Genomic DNA, 6,871 nt, shown 5'->3' on the forward strand with positions numbered 1-6,871 from the left:
AGTTGAAATGCTAGAATCATATTACTAAGGGCCAACGAATAAAAAACTTGAAGCAATGACAGCCTCCAGTGACAGTGATAAAGATGCTGAAGAAACAGAATTTGCTAAATTGATTCTCAAAGCAAAGACTGTCGCTAATTTCCTATGCAAGGCAAATGATCTCGCAGAAATTGTTGTAAGCATGGATCCCATAATGGAGCAAATAATTATATTTAAAAAAGGTTTAGTGATGTTCTAGCACCCTACAGAGAAATCTTGAAAGACTTTTAGAGGAAATCAAAACAGCCGAAAATTACTAACTGTATGAAGTCCAAATCAGCTAATTTCCTATGCAAGGCAGATGATCTCGCAGAAATTGTTGTAAGTATGGACCCCATAATGGAGCAAATAATTATATTTAAAAAAGATTTAATGATGTTCTAGCACCCTACAGAGAAATCTTGAAAGAATTTTAGAGGAAATCAAAACAGCCGAAAATTACTGACTGTATGAAGTCCAAGTCAGCTAAGGTAACGCCTTCTGACTATCCCATCGACTTCTACGTCTATTTCATTGGATTTTTAGGCCGATTTTTCCTATAATTCAATAGCCTTAAACTAACTTCTCAACCTATTATCATCATCATCACATGTCTTCTTCTTATCTACAAAAGAGCTTCGTTTTAATTATTCATTGGTAAGTGTTACAACGAAACTCGGTACTTTATTATTTATTTAACATATTTTCATTTACAGATGCAGGATATCACAAGCGAATGTTAATATGATTTTATATTTGAAGTTTATATACAATAGTGTATGGATAGAGCTTTTCATGTATGCTTAAAACAAATTCGTATTGGAGACTTAACGTGGTTTTGTTCCCGTTTTACTGTTTATCTTTCAACATGGCCTGCTCAATGAACTTACCCCGCGTTAAAGAAGGGCTCATAGTACTTCATTTTAGGTGGAAATAACAATCCTTGGCTCAAAACAAGTGTGTAACTAAAGTAATGGAATATCAGAAAACAAAAAATGTACTATGTGCTAATACTGATATTAAAGCTGGTCAAACAAGGGATTAGAAAATCATCAAAAGTATACAGCATATGGTTGGCTGAAAATGTAAAAATAAACAGCAAGTATTTTTTTCTCATATACATTAAGATTAAGAAATGCTAATTAAGGAATGATAAGGCTCCTGTGTTATATAATATTTACCCAAAGGCTTTAAAAAGTTAAGGATTGGATATGTGAGCCACCTACTATTATTTTTTTCAAGTCTTTAAACAGTGAACGCGTGTCAAAATATTGGAAATTGGCTAATGCTGCTCCTATTTTCTGAGAAGATGAAAAAAAATTGTCCCATTAATCATTCAGCAGTGACAAGAAAAGTTCCTGAAAATCTTGTAAAAGATGCTTGGTAAAGTTTAGTTTTTTTGGATAGTCATCACAGTTTGGCGAAAATCTTTCTTTACTAGTCTTTTAACATTCTTTGAATACTTTACTGTTTGGGTAAGTGGGGTTATGGGTGTGGGTTTGGTGTAGTTAGAATTTCAAAAGGCAGTTTTCAAGGTGCTATACAAAGGGCTTGATAAAAACATATCTCTGTTGGTGTGTGATATAGGTTACCTTATTAGATAAAGAAAATATAGCTTGATGGAAAAAGGAGAGAGCTATTTATAAATGGAGCTCTGTCAAAGTAAGTAGGCATCTCAATGTTAGGACCTTTGCTTTTCTCTGATCTACATCAATGACATAGATGAAAAAGTGGTGAGTGGATTACTTAAATTTAACATAATATTTTGGGACAGCTTTTCTATCTCCTAAATAAAACTAAAATAATTTTAAAAAGCCTTAAAGCCAATCATTATCATTCATATACTTATAAGTTTTTTTTCTTAAACTCACTTAAATTTACTTCCTCTGTGTCTGAAGGCAACCCATTCCAAAGACCAACCACCCTATTATAAAAATAAAACTGTCTTAGCTGAAGATTACTCCTACCCACTATAATTTATACTTGTCTCCCCTAATCCTACTATTTTCACTGTTAAATACAGATTTGAAAAAAAAAAAAAAAGTATATCATGGCCATAAAAATAACAAACTGTGACATCCTGGTGAAATGTAGACATGCTTCAAAACGTGGGATCATAGTTTTAGTACTTTTACATGAAGGAACATCTTCTGAAAAGTATTCACCAGAAACAAAACATGATGTAGGAAGTTTGGTGTAAAATATTTTGTTAATGGAAGATCGCATCCTCATTTGCTAATGCATAAAGTCTTACAATTGATTACAGAACTCGTTCATATGTTACAAAGATGTCTTTGTATAAGGCAAATAAAATATGTCTATCTAATATGTCAGTTGGGTAATTTCAAAATTGGTTGAGACTATCAAAGAAATAGAAGATGCACCTAATTTGTCACCTCCAGACTTATTTTTAATGGGTTATCTCAAATACAGTTATCCTGTTGTGCACCAAAAGATTAAATTATTTTGTGCACAAGATTAAAAAACAAACCAACAATCTTGTTGACAAATATAAATTTGATATACATCAACATTCAATCAACTTTTAAATTAAAATTTCCAGCTAGTTTAAATTATAATATATTACATAATAAATCAGAGGCTCATCCAGGATAAATTAAAATACATAAAGTTATACACAGGATTAAAAAGTTATAATTCATTAAAAGAAATTTAGAAAGTCGTAATGATTGGAGTAGGAGAAGAAATGAAAACTGAAGCTGTAGCAATTTCCCTAACTAAAGATCAAAGAAACTGGCAATAAGGACGATCAAGATGAGCCATACAAATCATACACTGTGTAATCCCATGATTGTGATTTGGTGCTTATATTATTGTGTCATGTTACTAGAATCTTCTAAGTTTTCTAATTGTTTTTATCAAGTTTGGTTTGGTTTGAATTTCATGCAAAGCTACTCAAGGGCTATCTGCACTTACATCATAATTCCATGTAGTGTGCATAAAGTTTCATTCTTGGTCAGGCTATAACTACACACGTACAAAAGATAGTTCAAGTAAGTAAGACAAAGTTAATGGGAAATATAGTCAAATAAATCTAATGTGTGTTTGTAAGTTTAGCTGTAAAATTGCATGTTTTTACAGCTGTGGTAACCAACGTGTGAAATTATCATTGATTGTATTTTAACAATAGAGCAGAATAATTCGACTTGTCAACTGTATTCTAAAATGTGTGAGCAAAAACTGTGTAGATTTTTGATGAAAAAACAAGACAATTACTTAAAACTCTGTATGGAACTCTGATAACAAACTGTATAATGTACATCTGTAGATATATATTTGACTTGTGTTAATACTTTATTTTAAATCAAGTTGACTGTGTATTTACTGTTGAAATTTATCTCCAACAATTCAGACACGTATTCTAAAGAATCCTGCCCACCCGCAGATGTTAAAACCGGACAAAGGTGTATTTAGAAATGATGTATTAGATGAATATGCTTTATCTAATAAGGTTGCTTTTCCACCGGTAAAATTTTGCTCGTGCTTATTGTGGGTTGACTCTTAGTCTAGGCATATATTTACCCATTGCTATGCATTATATATATATACAGAGGGGGAGAGAATATGGTTACACAGAAACTATAAATTCTCACTATATTTTCAAACAAATCTCCAGTTGTAGCTTATCATTTTAAACATCTATTTAGTGTGATAAATGGAGAACAGCTACAGTACATAATGATGAACAGAATTAGCTAGCTATAAGCTATGTGTATTACTTATTCAGTATATATCAGGTAATCTACCATATCAAGTAATCCTTTGTCCATAGTTGAACACAAAAAATAAAAGATCAATAAAACACTGGGAATTTTAAAACCTGCAAATGGGCATCATGAAAAAGTAAGGAAATAAGTCTGGAGATACAGTAAACAGTCAATACTTAGACTACAAATCCCTATTTTGACTATAGCATATATAACTCTAGGTAACAACATGGAACCAAAATGTGGGTTTGTTGTTTAAGTAGATAATACACTGCTGGCCAAAATCTTAAGGCCAATGAGCATAAAGAAAAAATATGCATTTTGCATTGTTAGACTCAACCACTTATTTGCGTAGAGCTTCAAAAGACGAAAATAAGGAAAGGAAAAATAAAACAATTTTTAGCATTTAATAGGGAAAATGTGAACACTATGAAATTAGCCTAAATACTAGATGGTCAAAAGTTTAAGACCATACCAAAAAGAAGTCGTAAACAGGGTAGGAAATGCCCAACAAGAGGTCTTAGTAGTGAGTTGCACGACTATCATTACGAATAACTTCAAACATTTGCTTTGGCATGGTTGATATAAGCATTTGCAGAAGGCTGGCTGGAATGTTATTCCAAGTGGTGAAGATGGCTTCACGAAGATCATGCACTGTTTGGAACTGACATCCATTTCTATAAACTTCCCTTGCCATACACCCCAAACATTTTCAATGGGGTTCAGTTTGGGCGAATACGCTGGGTGGTCCAAAAGAATCAGGTTATTCGCCATGAAAAAGTCCTTTGTCCTGCAGGCATTGTGGATGGCAGCATTGTCCTGCTGAAAGATCCAGTCATTTCCACACAAGCTAAGGCCTTCAGTCAATAAGGATGCTCTATCCAACATGCCAATGTAGCCAGCTGCTGTTTGATACCCCTGTATAACCTGAAGTTCCATTGTTCTATGGAAGAAGAAAGCACCCCAGATCGTGATGGAACCTCCTCCACTGTGTCGTGTACAAAATGTCTCCGGTGGGATATCCTTATCGTGCCAGTAATGTTGGAAGCCATCTGGACCATCCAGGTTAATTTTTTTCTCATCAGAGAACAAAACCTTCTTCCACTTTTCTACATCCCATGTTTGGTGCTTCTCAGCAAAGTTTAATTGAGCTGTTTCATGGTGTGGAAGGAGGCGTGGCCTTTGAAGACATTTACGGTTTATAAAGCCTTTCTCTTGTATATGCCTTCTTATTGTCCTTGAGCTGCATTCTGCATATGTAAGGGCCTTAATCTGGTTCAATGATCAGCTGGTGTCTTGCTGGACAACCCGTCAAATCCTCCTACTCAATGCTGGTGAAATTTTCTTGGGTCGACCACTCGAAATTCTCGTTCCGTATCCCTCAAGGTCTTTTAAGAAATTTGCAACAGCAGTTTTACTACGCCCAATCTCACCAGCAATGGCATGTTGAGAGAGACCTTTCTTTTGCAGCTCGACAATTCTGCCATGTTCAAACTCTGTCAACATTTTAGCCTTTGCCATGTTTTTACCCAATGTAACACAGGAAATGTCAGTGGGAGATGTTGACAACGCTTATGCTCGAACACAAGTGACTAAATTTCTTTACGTGTTTACCAATTAACGCTTCGTTTCAATATGGTCTTAAACTTTTGACCAACTAGTGTTTAGGCTAATTTCAGTGTTCACATTTTCCCTATTAAATGCTAAGAAAGTTTTTTATTTTTATTTTCATCTTTCCAAGCTCTACTCCAACAAGTGGTAGAGTCTAACAATGCAAAATGCATATTTTTTTCTTTATGCTCATTGGCCTTAAGATTTTGGCAAGCAGTGTATCTACAGTATCTTCAGACTTGTTTTCTTACTGTTCTACAACTCATACTTGCAGGTTTTTTAAATTCCTAATTTTTTATTTATCTTGTATTAACAGTAGTAATATAGTTAATGGGTTGACACAATGTTGGTGTAAGCTGTATACTCTTAACATTGTATTTGTTAGCTAAAGGTAACTTTGGATTTTAATTATAACATTAAGACTGGAAGGCTTAACAATCTCAAATATTCAAGAAGTCTTAACTTAAGGCTATGACTTAAGGTTTTTATGATATTTAGATGTATACTGGAAATATGAAATTGTTATCAAGAAAGATTGATTTTCAAAATAGAGGGTAAGTCTGTCTGGACGTTACTACTAGGTAACACAGTTACCTTAAAAAAAAAAAAAGTTGAGTTTAGCTAATGTGATTTGTAGTGTAGGCCTACAGCAGACTTATAACATTAAATGTTGTCTAGTTTTAAGAAAAGTTAGAGGTGAACATAAACTCGTTTGTTATACTTTATGTGGATGGTACTTTGAATTATTTCAGCTGTAATTTAAAACTTGACACCAAAAGAACTATGTTACAACACTAACATGGTATTTCTGTATGATTTTTTTTTATCATTTGGAACAAATTTTGCAACGTAAAATATCTCAAGCTTTATATGGATTGAATGAAAATTTAGTTGAAGTTAAGAGCAAAACTACATTTATTTACGTTTTAATGATTTTTGAAATGTAAAAGGTAATTGATTTTTTGTAGATATGCACAGGTGTTTAGATTTCTTCAGAGGACTTTATACTAAAACATGTGTATAGTGACTTAAACAGGGTGTTGTTTTAATTCATCTGTTTTTTTATGCATTAGTTAAACAATTAGTACATCAACCATTATTGTAATACTGTATTTAAGTTAATTACAATTATCAAATGTAATTGATATGCTATATGCTGTCATCCCTAATTTTAAACCACTGGCCAGAAGAAAGGCAATCAATCAGCACCATCTTAACACCCACTATCCATGTACAAGATTGACAGTCATTTTCATAACTCTCCCCAGCTTAAAGTAGGTACTTTGTGGTACTTCACGGATTAAAATCCGTCTCTCTGGATTCAAAGAGCTTTACTACAATGACAACACACACTAAATCATCATGTTGTGGATCAGATTTGAGCTTTAGTGACATACTACTCCAACTGTTCATATATAAGTCCATAATAGTTAAATCATACAAATAAATGTCATTACGTTTGAAGGTGTGAAATTATTCTAGAATATAATTTAATTCACACTGTAAAATTTGTC

The sequence above is a fragment of the Tachypleus tridentatus genome, chromosome 3, assembly GCF_004210375.1.
Source record: "Tachypleus tridentatus isolate NWPU-2018 chromosome 3, ASM421037v1, whole genome shotgun sequence".
Classification (NCBI taxonomy): Eukaryota; Metazoa; Arthropoda; class Merostomata; order Xiphosura; family Limulidae; genus Tachypleus; species Tachypleus tridentatus.